The 19,759-nt window shown below is 42.8% G+C and overlaps 1 long non-coding RNA gene across 2 annotated transcripts in view; it reads left to right on the top strand.

Moving 5' to 3' along the window:
* Positions 1-19,759, top strand: part of LOC140485703 (uncharacterized) — a 68,062-nt gene that overhangs the window by 25,188 nt on the left and 23,115 nt on the right. The window contains exon 3 of one of the 2 annotated variants that reach the window (XR_011962411.1): positions 2,668-2,796. The exons of the other annotated variant lie outside the window; for it this stretch is intronic. This is a non-coding gene — a long non-coding RNA (uncharacterized lncRNA). The remainder of the gene's footprint in view (positions 1-2,667; positions 2,797-19,759) is intronic. 2 annotated transcript variants of the gene reach the window in all.

Genomic DNA, 19,759 nt, shown 5'->3' with positions numbered 1-19,759 from the left:
TGTATAAGGTAGGTTTGCCCCACGTGTATGGATCAGACCTGGATTTCAGTAGGGAGTGTATCTCCTGGTTCATCCATGCTTTCTGGTTGGGGAGTATTCAGATGGCATGCAGTCTTCTACGCACTTACTAATGAAGTCTCTAACAGTAGTTTAAGTTGGTTGCTGAGTTCTTGAATATGGACCAGTCCACTGACTGTAAGCAGTCCAATTGAAGCTTTTTTGTTGGCTCATTGCAACATTGTATTACTTTCTCCACTGGGTTCTCATGTTTCAATTTCTGGGAGGAAGAGCACAACATTGTGATTTTACAAAATGCGGATGGGGGCTGGAGCAGTAAGTATCTTTGATTGTTGTATTGCAATGGTGAAGGACATTTGGGCCTCTGGTTGGACAGGACATGTGTTGGTGGTACTTTGGCAGTAAGTTCTTGAGGTTGGTCTGGTTGAAGTCACCGGATATGATGGACTAGGCCTTGGGGTGTTCTGTCTCAAGACTGTTTGCAGTGTTGTACACTTCGTCAGGTGCACTTTTCACTTCTGCATGGAATGGGATGGAAACTATTATCAGGGTGGATAGAGGTTAAACTTATTCAGCAGGTAGTAGGGATGGCACTTTACTGTAAGATATCCTAGGTCCAGGGAGCAGTAACACGCTAGGGTCACCACATCTGAGCACCAGGATGTTGATTAGGAGGCAGACCCCACTGCCCCTTACATTGCCCAAGGACACTGGGGGGTCCTTTCAGTGAACTGAGAAGCCCTAAGATTGTAAGGTACAGTCAGATATAGCAGGAGTGAGCCATGTCTCTGTAGGACAGAGCACAGAGCATTCTCTCAATTCCTTTTGAGTCCAGCTTTAAGTTCATCCTTTTTGTTCTCAATGGCTTGGATGCTTACCAGGACTATACTTGGGGGACTCGAAATCCCAAAGTTCTAGTCTCACCTGAAGTCCAGCATATCCCCCACATTTCTTGGTTGGATGGCTTCTCTTAGTCAATCCTGGATGTCTATGAAGGAAATCTGCTGCTCTGAGAGGTAAGTGTGTGTTCCCAATGGGGTCCTGTGCACAAATCACGCTCTTGAGAGTTCCGAGGGTCATCAAGATAAGTAGATGTCCAATGGAGTCCTGGGCACTCATCTCATTCATGAGCACTCCGGAGCGTTTTGCAGTCAGTCTGGTAGGGCCTCTGATGTCAGGTCACCGTGTTGTTGGGTCTTCTCACCATGCTGGTTGGGTCCCAGTTCTGGGTTTCCACAAGAAGGCCGGGTTTGTGGGAAGCCAGAAGGCCCTTAGTATGCCTGAGCTTGCAATTCCAGCATCAGTAGTTGAGTCTCACCAGTGGTAGAATCTTTAAACGTGAAAGTAGATTTAAGAGAACATTTTTAATAATTCTGATAGACAAGGAATTGATGTTTCTCTTACTCTAAATCCTAAATTCTTTTTGCTTCTTCAAATTATCAATAGCAATTCTGCCCTCATTTATCTCAGTCATATTTCTCTTTCTATACTGCTCCCTGTGATCCATACCTAGACGGTTTCACCAATTTAACATTGTGCCCTCCATTGAGTCATATTGTAATGATGCTGCTCTTTTGACAGGGTTATTCTGTCCTTGTGTTTTTTTTTCAAGAGGGGTAGTAAATGCAGAGGTTTTTATGGGCTTTAGGGCCAATTTGATTATAACTAACAGATATTGCCTCAGGTAAAAGGCTTCCACTTTTTAAAAAAAAACAGTTGTACCATGAAACGGAGAGTGGCCAGATTTTCCAGCTCAGCTTTTCTCTGGTTTGTTTTTCTTTTTAGCAAGCTGTTTTGTTTGTAGCTGCTTGTCATGTTTGATTGGGAACACAGAGAAGCTGTTGGACCCAAAGAGACAGCTCTAAGCTGATCCTTTCTCTCTCTGACATCTCTCCTATAAGAACCTGTGTTTGATTTTACCTTTTTTGCCAAGGGGTTGTTTATGGAGATGTTGCCAAGTATTTGGAACAGCATCATTAAGTTGCGATAATGTTTACCAAGGTTTTCAATTAAGTTACGTTATTCTAAATTCTGTTCTCTTTTGTTCGTGTATAAATAAATTGTTTTGTTTAAAAGCAAGTAGTTAGGCCAGCTGCATCACTTTTGGTTCATACACTTTGCCTGCTTAAAACAACTAGAAAAGTTAGGTCTGGGCTACCTTCTTGAACTGTTTTGAGGGCGTCTGGCCTGGCCCATAACAATATCAGCAATCATTTCCTTTGTGCTCCTCATTCTGCTGGAAAGGAATGTTATCCTAAGGATTTTTTTAAAGAGTTTCTGACATTTGTTCCAGTGCTGTATGTTTATCTGCAAATTTAACTCCTGTCAAAACTAAACTCTCTGCAAATTTGATACTTTGGTAGTCTGATAGCTTAAATGCCAGCACAGATTAGGGAAGTTCCAAATGAAATTTCATCAGCCTTTCTAAATATGTTAAAATCTGACATGCCTCAGGACGGTTGATAAATCATATTTTTGATAAATTTTATCCATTAAAGTTAACATTCTGCCCAAACCATCATCTGTCTTCATATCATCAGGATCTTCTTTGTCCAGCAGAAAAGTCATTTCAAATTTGGGTACACTGAGTCTGTAAAATATGTGCAATCCTGTTAATAATAATTCTTCCAAGTTTTTTTCCTATTGTAGACAGGGGTAATACAACTTTGTGATTGTCACAGATGAACTTGCCTCCCTTCCATTGTACCGATGAGTTATGGAAGCAACCTCATAACCTTGGGTCAAAATCAAAGGTTCAAGGTTAAGCAGAGAAGGCTGGTGAGTTTTTTAAAACCACATGAACTTTTAAAAAATGTATTCATCTTGTGTGATGAGCATGTTGCTGGTTGGCCAGCATTTATTGTCTGTTCTCAGTTGCCCTTGAGAAGGTGGTAGTGAGCTGCTGCCTTGAACCGCTGTAGTCCATTTGCTGTGGGTTGATCCACAATGCCATTAGAGAGGTAAATCCAGGATTTTGACCCAGTAACAGTGAAGGAATGGCAATATATTTCCAAGTCAAGATGGTGAGTGCTTTCAAGGGGAACTTCAAGCCGCACTTGTCCTTCTAGATGGAAGTGCCCATGGCTTTAGAAGGTGCAGTCCAAGGATCCTTGGCAAATTTCAGCAGTGCTTCTTATAGATAGTACACACTGCTGCTACTGAGCGTTGGTGTTGGAGGGAGTGGATGCTTGTGGCTGTAGTGCTAATTGAGCGGGCTGCTTTGTCCTGGATGGTGTCAAGCCTCTTGAGTGCTATTGGGGCTGCACTCATCCAAGAAAGTGGGGAGTATTCTAACACACTCCTGACTTGTGCCTTGTAGATGATAGACAGGCTTTGAGGAATCAGGAAGTGAGTTACTCATTGCAGTATTCCTAGCCTCTGACCTGTTCCTGCAACCACTGCATTTATGTAGTGAGTCCAGGTGAGTTTCTGGTCAATGATAACCTTTAGGATGTTGACATTGGGAGATTCAGTGATGGTAATACCATTGAATACCAAGGGGCAGTGGTTAGATTGTCTCTTATTCATGATGGTCATAACCTGGCATTTATATGGCATGAATATAACTTGCCACTTGTCAGCCCAAGCCTGAATATTGTCCAGATCTTGTTGCATTTGGAATATGGACTTCAGTATCTGAGGAGTTGCGAATGGTGCTGAACGTTGTGCAATCATGGGCAAACATCCCCACTTCTGACCTTATGATGGAGGGACTCCGATCATTGGTAAAGCAGCTCAAGATGGTTAGGCCGAGGACACTATCCTGAATAACACCTGTAGAGAGGACTTGAAACTGAGATGACTGACCTCCAATGACCATCGTCCTTTGTGTCAGGTATGACTCCAACCACCAGAGAGTTTGCTACCAATACCCATCGATTCCAATTTTGCTTGGGCTCCTTGGTGCCACACTTGTTCGAATGCAGCCTTGATGTCAAGGGCTGTCATTCTCACCTTACCTCGGGACATCAGCTTCTTTATCCATGTTTAGACCAAAGCTGTAATGAGGTCCGGAGGTGAGTGGCTCTGGAGGAACCCAAACTAGGTGTCACTGCGCAGGTTCTGCTTGACAGCACTGTTGATGACACCTTCTATCACTTTACTAATGATCGAGAGTAGAATGATGGGCTGGTGATTGGCCAGGTTGGATTTGTCCAGCTTTTTTATGTACTGGATATACCTGGGAAATTTTCTACATTGTCGGGTAAATACCAGTATTCTAACTGTCCTAGAACAGCTTAACTACAGGAGCAGCATTTTCTGGTAGAGAACTATTGCTGGAATGTTGTCAGGGCCTGTAGCCTTTGCGTATCCAGTGTCTCCAACCATTCCTCGATATCAATGGAGTGAATCGAATTGACTGAAGACTGGTATCTGTAATGCTGGCGACCATTGGAGGAGGCCGAGATGGATCATCCACTCTGCACTTCTGGCTGAAGATTGCTGTGAAAAATATTTGTGGAGAATCCTCCTCTGAGTGGTTTAATCGTCCACCACCATTTGTCGCAGGACTGCAGAACTTAGATCTGATCCACTGGCTGTTGAATCGCTTAGCTTTATCACTTGTTGCATGTGCTGTTTAGAGACAAAAAAACTGCGGACGCTGGAATCCAAAGTAGACAGGCAGGAAGCTGGAAGAACATCGTAGAACAGGCAGCATCAGGAGGTGGAGATGTCCTGAAGAAGGGTTGCCCTCCCACACTGTCTATTAAACCAGGGTTGATTCCTTGGCTTGATGGTAATGGTTGAGTGGGGAATGTGCCAGGCTAAGAGGTTACAAATTGTGCTGGAGTATACTTCTTCTGCTATTAATGGCCCACAGCACCTCATGGATGCCCAGGCTTGAGTTGTTAGATCTGATCAAAGTCAGTCCCATTTAGCATGGGGATAGTACCACACAGCACAATGGACATTATTCTCAATGTGAAGGTGGGACTTCGTTTTGACAAGGACTATGTGGTGGTCACACTTTTTGATACTGTCATGGACAGATGCATCTGCAGCTGGCAGATTGCTAAAGATGAGGTCAGCCTGGAGATAGTTAAAAATCACACAACACCAGGTTATCATCCAACAGGCTTATTTGGAAGTAACCTGATGAAGGAGCAGTGCTCTGAAAGCTAGTGCTTCCAAATAAACCTATTGGGCGAGAACCTAGTGTTGTGTGATTTTTTTTAACTTTGTCCACCCCAGTCCAACATTGGCACCTCCCCAACTTGGGAGGTAGTGTGGACTGCAGATGCTGGAAAGTCAGAATCAATAAAATGTGGTGTTGGATAAAACACAGTAGGTCAAGCAGTATCAGAGGAGCAGGAGAGTCAACATTTCAGGTTAGAACCTTTCATCAGGACTGGGGAGGGGGAAAGGGGCTGAGAAATAAGTAGAGGGAGGGGTATGGGGCTGGAGGAGAGGTAGGTGAGATGATGATAGGTGGATGCAGGTAAGAGGTGATTACGAATGGTCAGTGGGAAGGTTGGAGTGGATAGGTGAGAAGGAAGATGGACAGGTTAGGTCAGGTCAAGGGGGCTGGGCAGAGAGGGGGTGGCTGGACCTGGGATGAGGTAGGGGGTGGGGAGATTTGGAAGCTGGTGAATTCTACGTTAAGGCCGTATGGTTGTAAGCTCACGAGGTGGAAGGGGAGGTGTTTTTCCTCCAGTTTACATGTGGCCTTATTTTGACCATGGAGGAGGCCCAGGATGAGATACCATTGGAGGAGTGGGAGGGGGAATTGAAATGGCTGGCAACTGGAAGGTTAGGTTGATTGGAGCATACAGACCATAGATGTTTCCTGCTGGTTGGTTCTCTTATCAACTGCCGCAGACTCACTCCAGCAGCTATGTCCTTTAGGATCCAACCAGCTCGATCTGTAGTACTGCTGCCAAGTCAGTCTTAATGAAGGACATTGAAGTCCCCCACCCAGAGTACATTTTCTGCCCTTGCCATCCTCAGTGCTTCCTCTAAGTGTTGTTCAACATGGAGGAGTACTGATTCATCAGCTGAGGAATGGCGGTATGTGGTAATCAGCAAGAGGTTTCTTGGTTCTTGTTTAACCTGAAGTCACAAGACTTCATGGGGGTCCGGAGTCAATGTTGAGGACTCCCAGAGCAACTCCCCACCAACAGTACACCACTGTGGCACCACCTATGCTGGGTCTATCTTGCCAGTAGGACAGGACATTTCCAAGGATGGTGATGGTGATGTCTGGGATATTGTTAGGTATGATTCTGAGAATGAGAGTTCCACTGTTTTGAATAATTCTAGTGGTATGCCAGCAGTTTCTGGAGACATACCTCAGCAATTTACTTAAAGGAATGTGTTGACTTCAGCTTGAGACTTATCGAGGGCCTCATTCAGAATGTGATGCTATGGAAGTGACTCAAAAGCTTCATTGCCATACTGTGGTCTCTTGTACCAGGGATTGTTAAAGTGCTCCAGCAAATGAGAGAGAAATCTCATGCCTGTTTGTTCACAGCTGATTGCCATCTGCTCAGAGAACATGTATTATCTAGTTGGTTTTGGGGAGCATAATCAAGTTGGACAGCCTCGTGGACACCATTTAGGTCATACATTTTCAACGACTTCCTGAGATTCTGCTGTCTTGTCACATGCTCAACTGTTTATTTCTCTGAGTTTGGCCTGCATCATGTGCTTTGGTAGATGGTTTCTAGCTTTTCTTGCTGGTAATCTTTTCTTAGATATGTAAAACCAGTGTGCATTGTGTACATCATCTAGCAGCTTGGCTATAACTCAATCATTTTTGAACAATCTTGATGTTTCTGCTTCACAAGGAGCTCAGATACAGTGTTGTGTGTGACAAGCAACTGACTCCTTCACTGCAGATAGCATCAGGTGCCATGCGTTTGTGAACGATAACAATGATTACAGGAGCCAAAGCATTGAACTTTAATGTAGACAACAAGAGGCCAAAAGATCTTAGTTAGATTATGCTAGAGCCTGGTCTGCACATGTCCTTCTACATACAAGTTGGGTGAGTGAGAGTATGGAATCAATGATGATTCCACACATCTTTGGAGGGAAAGGTTCTTTTGTACAACAGATTTTCAAAGGGGCTTACTGTCTTTCAAGGCTAGGAGATGTACAATGTGGAGTTCAAATGGCCATTCTCCCTCATAGCATAATAGTTTGCTGTGTAAAATGCAGCCTCTTTCAAGTTTAACACAAATTGTAAGATGTTTGAGCACTTCAGGGCAACTTAGCGGTCTACATGCACTCTGAAACCTTGTGGGCAATCTGATTTTGGAAGTAGCTGGATCAGGATTGCTCTTAACATGCTGTCTATCATGAGAGACTTCAACGTGCAAAACTCAGGTATCTTATGCTGACTGAAGCTTCATAGCTACTTAACCTTACTTGTAATGTTAATGGACTTACTCATAGATTTTTGTTTTTTTTTCCTCCAGCTGTCAATAAGGATTCACATTCTAATAGTTAGATGCTTGAAAGTGGCTTTGCCTGATGATATCAAGTGTACAATCAGAATAATAATGAAATATTTATTCAACAATAGAAAAGGTCAAAAACTGCAAAAATAACAATCCACACATTCTTTTCACTAAGCCAGGGCTGCATGCCATATAACCAAAAGAGTGGAGAAGGACATGGGAGGTATACAATGTGGGGTAATAGATGGCAATATCTTGAAAATTGTCCATATTACAGAGGCGGTGGTGCTGGATGTCTTGAAATGCATAAAAGTGGATAAATCCCCAGGTCCTGATCAGGTGTAGCCTAGAACTCTGTGGGAAGCTAGGGAAGTGATTGCTGGACCTCTTGCTGAGATATTTGTGTCATCGATAGTTACAGGTGAGGTGCCAGAAGACTAGAGGTTGGCTAACGTGGTGCCACTATTTAAGAAAAGTGGTAAAGAAAAGCCAGGGAACCACAGACCGGTGAGCCTGACATCGGTGGTGGGCAGGTTGTTGGAGAAAATCCTGAGGGACAGAATTTACACATATTTGGAAAGGTACGGACTGATTAGGGATAGTCAGAATGACTTTGTGCATGGAAGGTCATGTCTCATGAATGTGATTGAGTTTTGTGAAGACGTAACAAAGAGGATTGATGAGGGCAGAGCAGTAGACATGATCTATATAGACTTCAGTAAAGCATTCATGTGAGACTGGTTAGCAAGGTTACATCTCATGGAATACAGGGCGAATTGGCCATTTAGGTACAGAACTGGCTCAAAGGTAGGTGGTGGTAGAGGGTTGCTTTTCAGACTGGAGGCCTGTGACCAGCGTTTTACCACAAGGATCGGTGCTGGGTCCACTGCTTTTCCTCATTTATGCAAATTATTTGGATGTGAATGTGGGGGATATAGTTAGTAAGTTTGCAGATGACACCAAAATTGGAGATGTAGTGGACAGTGAAGAAGGTTACCTCAGATTACAATAGGCTCTTGACCAGATGGGCCAATGGGTTGAGGAGTGGCAGATGCAGTTTAATTAAGATAAATGTCAGGTGCTGCATTTTGGGAAAGCAAATCAGAGTAGGAATTATACACTTTGTGGTCAGATCCTAGGGAGTGTTGCTGAACAAAGAGACCTTGGAGTGCAGGTTCATAGCTCCTTGAAAGTAGAATTGCAGGTAGATAGGATTGTGAAGAAGGCATTTGGTATGCTTTCCTTTATTGGTCAAAGCATCGAGTATTTGATTTGGGAGGTCATGTTGCGGCTGTACAGGACATCGGTTAGGCTGTTTTTGGAATATTGTGAAATATTCAGAAGAATATTGTGAAATTTGAATGGGTTCACAAAATGATTTACCAGGATGTTTCCAAGGTTGGAGAATTTGAGCTATAGGGAGAGGCTGAACAGGCTGGGGCATCGGAGGCTGAGGGGTGAGCTTATAGAAGTTTATAAAATCATGAGGGGTATGGATAGGGTAAATAGACAAAGTTTTTATTCCCCTGGGGTGGGGTAGTCCAGAACTAGAGAGCATAGGTTCAGGGTGAAAGGGGAAAGATATAAAAGGGACCTAAGGGGCAGCCTTTTCATGCAGATAATTGAATTGAATTGAATTTATTGTCACATGTAGCAAGGCACAGTGAAATGCTTTTTCCTACCAGCAACACAGGCAGATCACAGTAAAGTAGCATAAATAAGTAAGTAAATAATACATAAACAGTAGCAAAAACAAAAACACAAGTACAGATGAATGTTAAGAGTTTGTGAGTCTATTCAGTATTCTAACAACAGTAGGGTAGAAACTGTTTCAAAACAGGCTGGTGTGTGTGTGTGTTCAGGCTTCTGTATCTGCTCCCAGATGGTAGAAAAACATTGCCAGGATGGGATGGATCATTGAGAATACTGGCTGCCTTTCCTTGACAGCAGACTTGGTAGATGGGATTCTGTAGATGGGAGATTGGCCTTTGGTGAACTTGGCCCGGACAATCACAATCTCTGTAACCGTCTCAAATCTTAAATGGTACAGTTGCCATACCAGGTAGTGATACATTCAGGAAGAATGCTCTCGTTGGCGCACCTATAAAAGTTGGCAAGGGTATTCGCCGTATTGCCAAATTTTCTCAGCTACCTGAGGAAGAAGAGACATTGTTGGGCCTTTGTAGCCAGTGCATCCACATGAAGAGTCCAAGAAAGCTTATTGTGGATGACCACTCCCAGGAGCTTGACACTCTCCACTTATTCCACCTCTGTGCTGTCAATATGTAGAGGGGCAGGAGTAACAACCCACCAAAAGTCAATAATGAATACCTTGGTTTTGCCAGCATTGAGAGCTAGGTTGTTCTCAGTGCATAATTTTTCCAGGTCTTCCACCTCCCATCTGTAGTCTGTTTCGTCGCCATCTGAGATTTGACTGACTATGGTGGTGTCATCAGTAGACTTATAAATGGCATTAGTCTGATATTTGGTGACGCAGTCATGGGTATATAGTGAGTACAGTAGGGGGCTGAATACACACCCCGAGGGGCTCCACTGTTGAGTGTTAGTGAGAATGAAATATTGTCCCCAATCTTCATTGATTGTGGCCTGTGTGTCAGGACACTGAGGATCCAGTTGCAGAGGGTGGTGCGTGTATGGATTGAGCTGCCAGAGGAAGTGGTGGAGACTGATACAATTACAGTATTTAAAAGGCATCTGGATGGATATATGAACAGGCAGGATTTAGAGGGTCATGGGCCAAGTGCTGGCAAACGGAACTAGGTTAGGTTAGGTTAGGATATCTGGTCGATATGGACAAGTTGAGCCAAAGGGTCTGTTTCCATGCTATATATCTCTATGACTCTATTAAAGCAAGTCCCAACCCGGCTTACTCAGTGTGGATTTGGGTTTCAATAAGGTTCTTCCTGGCTTCTCGTACTCATTACTCCATAATGCTGTCTTGGGTGTTCCTCCGGTCAATGTCCTGATCTTCATCTTCATCATCAGGAGATTGACATTGATCCGCCATTTCTTCCTCAACAAGGATGTCAACTGCAGTTGTAGAGCACAGGGTGCCACAATAATGCAGCACAGCCTTTCTGGGCTGAAAAACAAGGTCCTAATCCAGGAAATAAAACCTTATCTTAAGGAAGCTTATGGTCTGGAGTGGGCAGCATTTTATGTGATTCTGAAGGTTTCATAAAGGTGTCAGCAGCCATATTTGGAAGGGGAAGTCCTGATCTCTGAGCAGACCTTGGAAGGAGGCAGCACATAAGCATTATGGCAGATCTCAGAATAAAATCTCAAAACAGTGGTAATCTTAATAACCACCAGACTAGGATTAGCTATTACTTAAGAACATAGTCCAACAGGTAATGCATTTTACTTATAATGTCTTAATCCACAGAGCCATATTTTTCTGAGAATTGTAGAAAATTACAGTGAGAATTATAGATATAGCAATTGCAATATTTTACTCTGCTTCCTTGGAGGAGCTTCTCACTCTGGAGTCCATGTGGCACATGCTGGACATCATTGTTCTTGCTGAGCTTGATGATGACATTGTAACTGATCTGCTCTTCAACAAGTCTTCATATTTGAAGCAGTGCATCAATAACTGCAGCCAGAGTCAGATTTTCTTTCCCTTTATTCATTCATAGGATGTGGACATCACTGGCAAAGCCAGTATTTGTTACCTATCCCTAACTGTCCAGAGGGCAGTGAAGAGTCACATTGTTGTGGATCTGGAGTCACATGTATGTCAGATTAGTTAAGGACAGAGGTTTCCTTCCCCAAAAGGACACTAGACAACCAGATAGGTTTTTCCCAACACTTGACAATGATGTTATAGTTACCATTAAGCACCCAATTCCATATTTTTATTGAATTCAAATTCCACCATGTGCCATGAGGGATTTGAACACAAGCCCCAGACATTTACTAGCTCTCTAGATTAACAGTCTAAAGATGGCCTAGTAGCAAGGGGTAAGAACCTGTGAAAGGCATCCCATCCAACAAAAACACATCCTTGCATACTTACTTCTTGTTTCAATGTGGCAACTCTAAAAACTTTATCTTCCATTGACAGCTAAACACTGTTTCAGATATGCTAAGCCCAGGTGACAATGTAAGTTAATAATTACATTTACATAGTAACATTATAAGGAGGCAACTAGTGCAATCACAACACCAGTTTATACTTCAACAGGTTTATTTGAATTCACAAGGTTTTGAAGCACTGCTTCTTCAGCAGATGAAGTGAAGAAAAACACAGGCACAGAATATATAGGCAGAGAGAACAAAAGATCATAGAAATGGTGAGTGGTTTGTCAATAGGCTGAATAACAAGTCTCTGCAGGTGATCAAAAGTGTCAGACAGTGTGATAAAATGTCACCAGCTGAATAGCAAGTGAATGGATGGCCTATTATCCAGTTAATTGTGGTAGACAGATAATTACAAAAAATAAAAATAAAATGGTGCTGCAACCAAACTAAATGGCAGAAATAAGTCTAACCAAAGTAACAAGTAATCCAAAACTGTACAAACTAATTAAGGCAGAGAGATCATAACAAGTTACCAATTTGGTAGTGTCAATACAGGACAATAAGGAAGATTTTACAATACAGAACAGTATGGTGGGGTTACATGTAGCGCGACATGAACCCAAGATCACGGTTGAGGCCGTCTACATCGGTACGGAACTTGGCTAGCAGTTTCTGCTCAGCAATTCTATGTTGTTGTGTATCTCGAAGGCCACCTTAGAAGTTTGGAGGATGAATGCCCTTGGCCTTTCCAAATACATGTACATCCTGTCCCTCAGGATTCCCTCAAACAGCTCGCCCACCACTGAGGTCAGGCTCACTGGTCTATAGTTCCCTGGCTTGTCTTTACCGCCCTTCTTAAACAGTGGCACCACGTTTGCCAACCTCCAGTCTTCCGGCACTTCACCTGTGACTATCAATGGTACAAATATCTCAGCAAGAGGCCCAGCAATCACTTCTCTAGCTTCCCACAGAGTTCTCGGGTACACCTGATCAGCTCCTGGGGATTTATTCAGTTTTAACCATTTCAAGATATCCAGCACTTCCTCCTCTGTAATCTGGACATTTTGCAAGATGTCACCATCTCTTTCCCTATAGTCCATATCTTCCATATCCTTTTTTCACAGTAAATATTGATGCAAAATATTCATTTAGTATCTCCCCCATTTTCTGTGGCTCCACATAAAGGCTGCCTTGCTGATCGTTGAGGGGCCCTATTCTCTCCCTAGTTACCCTTTTGTCCTTAATATATTTGTAAAAACCCTTTGGATTCTCCTTAATTCTATTTGCCAAAGCTTTCTCAAGTCCCCGTTCTGCCCTCCTGATTTCCATCTTAAATATACTCCTACTTTCTTTATACTCTTCTGAAGATTCACTTGATCTATCCTGACATATGCTTTCTTCGTTTTTTTAACCGAACCCTCAATTTCTTTAGTCATCCAGCATTCCCTATACCTACCAGCCTTCCCTTTCACCCTGACAGGAATATACTTTCTCTGGATTCTTGTTATCTCATTTCTGAAGGCTTCCCGTTTTCCAGCCATCCCTTTACCTGCGAACATCTGCCTACAATCAGTTTTCGAAAGTTCTTGCCTAATACCAACAAAATTGGCCTTTCTCCAATTTAGGACTTCAACTTTTAGATCTGGTCTGTCCTTTTCCATCACCATTTTAAAACAAACAGAATTATGGTCACTGGCCCCAAAGTGCTCCCCCACTGACACCTCAGTCACCTGCCCTGCCTTATTTCCCAAGAGTAGGTCAAGTCTTGCACCTTCTCTTGTAGGTACATCCACATACTGAATCAGAAAATTGTCTTGTACACATTTAAGAAATTCCTCTACATCTAAACCTTTAACACAATGGCAGTCCCAGTCGATGTTTGGAAAGTTAAAATCCCCTACCATAACTACACTATTATTCTTACAGATAGCTGAGATCTCCTTACAAGTTTGTTTCTCAATTTCCCTGACAATCCCAATAAAATGATCCCTTTCGTATTTCTCAGTTCTACCCAAATAACTTCCCTGGATGTATTTCCAGGAATATCCTTCTTCAGCACAGCTGTAATGCTATCGCTTATCAAAAATGCCACCCCCCCTCCTCTCTTGCCTCCCTTTCTATTCTTCCTGTAGCATTTGTATCCTGGAACATTAAGCTGCCAGTCCAGCCCATCCCTGAGCCATGTTTCCGTAATTGCTATGATATCCCAATCCAATGTTCCTAACCATACCCTGAGTTCATCTGCCTTTCCTGTTCGGCCCCTTGCATTGAAATAAATGCAGTTTAATTTATTAGTCCTACCTTCCACTGACTGTTTGACTCACTTCTGTTCTCAGCTGTACCTGTCTCAGATCGATCTCTTTCCTCACTATCTCCCTGGGTCCCACCCCCCCCCTTACTAGTTTAAATCCTCCCAAGCAGTTCTAGCAAATTTCCCTGCCAGTATATTAGTCCCCTTCCAATTTAGGTGCAATCCATCCTTCTTGTACAGTCACTTCTACCCCAAAAGAGATTCCAATGATCCAAAAATGTGAATCCTTCTCCCATACACCAGCTCCCCAGCCATGCATTCATCTGCTCAATCCTCTAATTCCTGCCCTCACTAGCTCGTAGCACTGGGAGTAATCCAGATATTACTACTCTTGAGGACCTCCTTTTTAAATTTCTGCCCAACTCTCTGTAATCTCCCTTCAGAGTCTCAACCTTTTCCCTTCCAATGTCGTTGGTTCCAATGTGGACAATGACCTCCTGCTGGCCCCTCTCCCCAGTGAGAACGTTCTGCATCCTCTCTGAGACATCCTTGATCCTGGCACCAGGAAAACAACACACCATTCTGCTTTTTCTCTGCTGGCCACAGAAACGTCTGTCTGTACCTCTGACTACAGAATCCCCTAACACAATTGATCTCTTGAAAGCCGACATACCCCTCATTGCATTAGAGCTAGTCTCAATACTAGAAACTCCAGAAGCCACTAGGAGACATGAACATCAACTAGCCACAAAACGACATGACCCTCTCTCACTAGTATCCTTACGTACAGATGAGGAAGGACACCACTTCGACTGGGATAAGACGTCCATCCTAGGATAAGCCAAACAGAGACACATACAAGAATTCCTATATGCATGGCATTCCAACTGGAACTCTATCAATAAACACATTGACTTGTATCCCATTTACCACACCCCGAGAAAAAGAACAGGAAATGGCATCATCACAGGAAACTTAAACATATAAATAAAAAGTGGGCCATACCACCAGTGCTTCACTGGAGACTCACTGATGATGTTACCTAGGAAGGTGACGAAATGTCTGAAAATGAACCTTCCAGCTCAGTGAGCAAACATACATCCAGAACCTGAATCTGAGCTACAAATCTTCTCAAAACTCGCTAACATACCTTTTGTATTGTGAATAAATGCAAAGATTCTTTTGCCCTGAAACTCTGCTTTTGTCTACTGCTTTCTTCATTTCACATTTCTAAATAAGTCCAGTGTCTAGAACCAGGGATCGGGGGTGATTCAAACCACCTAAACATGAGCAAATTACTGATCGCAAACCAGAATTCCTACAAACTGCAGTGTATGAGGTAGATAACATTTACCGAGTCACATGAATATCAGCCATGTATGTGGTGAGTAGTATTCCCATATGTGATGGCACTGTCCATATTGATGATCTGGCATGACTTGCAGAGGTTGCCTTGGCAGGATTGTGTGGCGTTGTAGTCCATGTTGTCCTGAAGGCTGGGCAGTTTGCTGCGAATGATGGTTTGTTTAAAGGTTGACCGTTGTTTTAAAGTGAGAAGTGGAAGCGTAGGGATCATCTTGGAGAGATGTTCATTGTCATCAATGACATGTTGAAAGCTGTGAAGAATTTGGTGTAGTTTCTCTGGTGTAGGGGATCTACTGGATGATGAAGGGTATGTTTTCAGTCGTGTCCTGTGTGTCTGTCTTCTGAGGAGGGTGTTGCAGCTTTTCGCTGTGGCACATCAGAACTGGTGATTGATGAGGTGAGCATCGTATCCTGTTCTTATGATCTCTCTATCTTCATTAGATTAGATTACTTACAGCATGGAAACAGGCCCTTCGGCCCAACAAGTCCACACTGACCTGCAGAAGCGCAACCCACCCAGACCCATTCCCCTACATTTACATTAGTTTGTAGTTTTGGATTACTTGTTTATTTGGTTAGATCCTTGGCATGCGACTCTTATACTTATGTAATTCTAGCCATTTGGTTTGTCTCCAGCACCACTTTAATTTTTGTAATTATCTTCCTGCCTCAATTAATTTGATCTCTCTGCCTGTAAATTCTGCGCTTGTGTGCTTTTCTCCACTTTACCTGATGAAGGAGCGGTGCTGTGACAGCTTGTGGTTTCAAATTAACCTACTGTACTAGAACCTGGTGTCATGTGATGTCGGACTCATCCACCCCAGTCTAACACTGTAATGATCATGATTGCTTGAGACCATCATTTGCAATGTACGTTCTTGGACAATGATCTGCCAATGAAGCATAATTTGATGTCAGGTGGCTGGCAGTACCAAATACATGGCCTCAGATACAAACAATTTTACTCCACCCCAAAGAGATATAGTAATTGACTCTGCCCATTCGGCATGCAGTGGCAACCATTTTGTAATGTTATTGTGCAATTGACTTAGCATTGAAGATAGAGTTGAAACCTTAGATTAGATTAGATTACTTACAGTGTGGAAACAGGCCCTTCGGCCCAACAAGTCCACACCACCCCGCCGAAGCGTAACCCACCCATACCCCTACATCTACATCTACCCCTTAACTAACACTACGGGCAATTTAGCATGGCCAATTCACTTGACCTGCACATCTTTGGACTGTGGGAGGAAACCGGAGCACCCAGAGGAAACACATGCAGACACGGGGAGAATGTGCAAACTCCACACAGTCAGTCGCCTGAGGCGGGAATTGAACCCGGGTCTCTGGCGCTGTGAGGCAGCAGTGCTAACCACTGTGCCACCGTGCCGCCTTGCTATGTTTTTGTGTGTGACTTGCAGTCCCATCTGAGAGACAGGATGATTTACATACCTTTAGTTTCACCTACTTTCAATCTGTGACTGTATCCATGGGTTTTAAGTGTTTGTATTGCACTTTGGGATTGTCTTCATTGTTTAATAGTTTTACCCCAAGGTGAGTTTTAAATGAATAAACTTGACCTCTTACTTTGGCAAAAACTCAAGAAACCCTGTCAGGCTAATTCTTTACAACTACCACATTGACAGTTAAGTATTTATACGCGGTTGACAGGTCTATTCTTTTAAAGCAACCACTAAAAGATAATTTTACCAGAGCACAGTGCTGCTCCCACATTAGAGAGAGGCTGGTGGTGGTTTAACCAGAGGATCACTATACCACAAGTGAAGGGTAAGGTTGAGAAGAAGAATCCTTCATGGGGAACTTAGCCACTGTGGGAATTGAACCCATGCGGTTGGCATCACAAAACAGCCATCCACTCTTGAGCTAAACGACCCCTTTCAAGCTTTAAACCCATTGAATAGCATCAAATGAGGAAGAAAGACAAAAAATCCACTCCACTCAATCAGTGATTGTATCTGATACTCTCATTCTTCTTCATGTTGTATCTATGCATGTTTTGTGAGAAGGGAAATGTTTTTCTTTTAAGTGTCTAGCAATAGAGGTTCCCAGAAAAGACAAAGCATGTCATTTCCTACAGTATAGCTAGGAAGTGACTAGTATTTCCATGAAACAGTGAGTCAGAGCATTACTTCTCATGAGCAGGAGCTTCTTATATGTCCCAACATAAATTATAGAAACATTCCATTTGTATTATTCTAATCTTAATTCTCCACTTCCAATATTTTCTTCAGGATTTAGTTTTTGTACCAGGCTTTATCTTTTTGAGTGTATGCTCACACATTTGCACTATTTATTACAGGAGAAGGCGTTTATGGTAATTTTCAGGAAGTTGTATATCTGTACAGATTAAATGGGAGCATTGTCGATGTTACTTAGTGTTCCTACCTCCGTCTCATGCTCCTGCAGCTAAATCTGTCTGAAATTTACTTTTTATTAGCCCACAATGAGTCTTCTGCAATTGAATGGATGTGCTGTCCAGTACAATATCCAGTACAGTTGACCAGCCTCCTGATTTTGACCCTGTATTGATACAGTGAAAAGCCATCGACAACAGAAAACACTGCTGATTGACTCCATGGGAAGAAGTGGAAGAGAGCATAAACATTGTGTCCCTCACTCAGAGGATCTGTGTGCAGATGAGAAAACAAGTTTATTAGATTTAAAATCTCGTCCAAGGTCCAGTGACACCAAACTTGCCAAGACAGTGTAAAGTAGTAAAAGAAGACATACATTTATATAATGACTTTCATGGCCTCAGGGCATCCCAAAACACTTTTACAACCAATTAACTGTGGTTTATGATGGGCAAACTGAATATGTTTCTTGCTAATTAACAAATTGCTGCTCCCTTATTACTTTATGAGTATTTAGGGTGTATAAGTATGCCCATTTTGCAAGAGGACACACTTTTGAATAGTAACGTGTAATTGGAATTAGCACATTAAAGTTGAGCCTGCAATACGAATCTCTAACAAACCTTGTTACTAAATACAGCTCTAATGTATTTACACATTTGAGATGTTCAGTTATGCAGATGAAAGTGGAATTAAAAGCTACCATTATATTATAAAACCTCATCAACTCACTACTGTCTTTTAGGGAAGAAAATCTGCTGCCCTTAGATAATGTAGTAAGTTTGATTCCAGAACTACTGGTATGTGGTAGACTCTTAACTGTCCTTGGCAATATCCTGGCAAGTCAAATAGCAGTATCAAACAGTGGGAAAAAGGGTTAAAATAAAATAGACCACTCACTATTGACCTAGGCAGCAAGCATGACATGGATAAAAGGAAGAAGTGAAATTAATTATGTTGTTGTTCTTCTGAGATGCTATTGATTTTACTTGACAATTCGAGAATCGGGGAATCCAAATCAGGATTTTTGACTAGGTTATGATGACTAGCAGAGGCATGTCAATTTGGTTTGACCTTCAATGAGATTCTGACAGGACATTTGGTATGTGTGATTAATGATATAACTAGAATAAAATAGGTGTTCTGAATTGGGTTGGGAATTGCAGGATTGACCGGATGTGACTGGACTGTTTGTGTGGCAATCAATATAAGCAGAAAGTGATAGACCAAGCTAAGCGATCACACAACCAATAGATCAGATTGAGCATATTGAGAGTGGGCATCCATGAAGCACTATGAGTCACTAACAGCAACAAAATTATACTCCAACACAACCTGCAACCTAGAGGAGGAGGCCATTCTGCCAGGCTAGGACAATGTCACACCACGCTGGGAGGCCACTGCAAGAGGAGGCTACTGTGCCAAGCCAGGAGATCACCACGCCACACTGAAGGTTGCTGCGCCAATGCCAGGAGGCCACTGTGGGAGGTTGGGAGGTCGCTGCGGGAGGCTGGGAGGTCGCTGGGGGCCACAGCAGGAGATCACTGCAGAAAGTCTCTGCACCAGGCCGGGAGGACACCATGCCACAAGACTGCTCTGCCAGGCTGGGAGGCCACCAAGCCAAGCCCGGAGTTGTCACCAGAGGCTGGGAATTGTCACTCACCAGAGGCCGGAGCTGCTTGATCAATTGTTAATTTTAAATCTGAGAGTAAATGGGGCGCAGGTTGGAGGAGGTTCGAGGGAAGTCAAAACAGTTTCAAAATCAAAGAAAATGGCAGAGTTAAAAAACAGACAGGAAACCTACTTCATGTACAGCAGGTAATGGCAAACTTATAAGAAGTATGTTGATTAAACTAGAAGAGAGAAATAATAAACAGATGCATAAAGCACCAATGCTCAGATTAGATTGTATGGCTCAAACAAGAGTTCCACATACAAATTAAATGGAGTGTAAGGAATAAATTAAGCAGGCTACAAATTCAAATTGGAAATTATGATATAGTAGCCATTACTGAGACTTGGCTACAGGGTGGTCAGGATTGGAAATTAAATATACCAGGTTAGAAGGTTTACAGGATGGATAGGGGAAATGGCAGAGGAGGTGGTGTGGCCTTACTGATTAGAAATAAAAGTATTTCAGTAGTGAGGGAGGATATGATGAGGGAAAGCATTCAGTGAAGAACATGTGGGTGGAATGGAGGAACAGTGAAGGATCTGAAATTACAACAGACAATGTGTTAGACCTTCTGTTCGCCCCTCAGATGTGTTAGATAGTCTAAATGAAGGACTTGGGCTAGTGC

This window comes from Chiloscyllium punctatum, chromosome 14, assembly GCF_047496795.1.
Source record: "Chiloscyllium punctatum isolate Juve2018m chromosome 14, sChiPun1.3, whole genome shotgun sequence".
Classification (NCBI taxonomy): Eukaryota; Metazoa; Chordata; class Chondrichthyes; order Orectolobiformes; family Hemiscylliidae; genus Chiloscyllium; species Chiloscyllium punctatum.
This window is presented reverse-complemented; position numbering and strand designations above follow the sequence as displayed.